The sequence below is a fragment of the Anopheles aquasalis genome, chromosome 2, assembly GCF_943734665.1.
Source record: "Anopheles aquasalis chromosome 2, idAnoAquaMG_Q_19, whole genome shotgun sequence".
Classification (NCBI taxonomy): Eukaryota; Metazoa; Arthropoda; class Insecta; order Diptera; family Culicidae; genus Anopheles; species Anopheles aquasalis.
Window position 1 is genome coordinate 73,663,147 of NC_064877.1, and position 1,326 is coordinate 73,664,472.

Sequence of the window (1,326 nt, forward strand, 5' to 3'; positions counted from 1 at the left end):
GACTTTTATCATTGTAAATTATAATTGTAATTGGTTTATAGTAATTTGCGTGAATGTGCATCAAATGTAGGGTCGAAACTCGTGAATTTACTCTTCCCTAAAATTTACTTGCAGTCCCCGCAGAACTTGACAGTCTGCCATGCTCTGGTCTGGTCGATTAATCGATTAACTGCTACCCTTCTCTTCACCAGTACTCAGACACACGGGTTTCCATTTACAGCCTGCATCCTAGAGTCCTACACTCCTTTCGGCTGCACGCTCTCCTAGTGCAGTCTGCATGCGGGCTTTTTACTGCCAATTATTCACTTGTGTTGATGATGTAACTCACCAACACACATAACCGGGCCCGAGTATTGCAGATTGCATGCAGAGTCCTCTAAGCAGAGAGCCGTTGAATTGCTCGTTGAACTCGTTCGTTCCCCTCCAGTGTTGGATTCGAGGGATTCAAAACTACAAATTTGGTGGCTATGCCACACTAATACCAGTGCCCGGCGCTCGTGTTCGACGAGTTTGCACGGATTGTATCGGTTCTTTATTTTGTAATTTTTGCTGTATTCTATTTCCATTGGTTTATGGAACACTATGTTTGAGTGCTACTGGTGTATTGAAGGAGCAATCTCGTAGTATTTTTCAGAACAACAAACGAGGAAAGGTGAAACCAACGAAGGTGCTACGAGCAGACACTTTCCATGCGTGGCAATTTCATTTCCATTAACACTACCTAACTACTAAGGTGGTAACTCATAGGATTTTTAGTTTTTCCCCTAATTCCGTTTGGCAGCTATTGTGGAGCCGACCAGAGATGGTTTAGAACTCCCCCGGCGTTCAATCGATCGAAAGTATTAAAAGAAAAGCGAAGGATGCTATTTGGAAGAGAAGGTCAAGGATCAATCTTGAAACGCTGCTCTCCGGACTACACAACATCCTAGCTGTCCTGAAAAGCCTCTTAAATTTCCCTTGTATGCGCCACCGTTTGGAATCCCCTCCAGAGCACGGCGCGTTGAGCACCATCCGGAACGTCCTTGCAAGTGCATTTCCTCGTCGGCCGTTTTTGCACAACAAAAACCCCGGGATATCTCACAAACACATTCTTCTCCTCCGTAGTAGTCGAGAGGGCGCATGTGTCTGTGCCGGAGCACTTTTTGGCAGCAAATTCACCACCGAAAATCTCAACCAGACAGACGAGCGGGGTTGCTAGTGCAACTGGGACACTTATGCTCATGTTGGTGTTTGTTGGGTACTCGCTACCGTAAAGCACACAACAATGAAGGTTAATTTCCTTTAACGATCGCACCATCTCGTTCTGCAGCGCGTACGTTCGCTGCA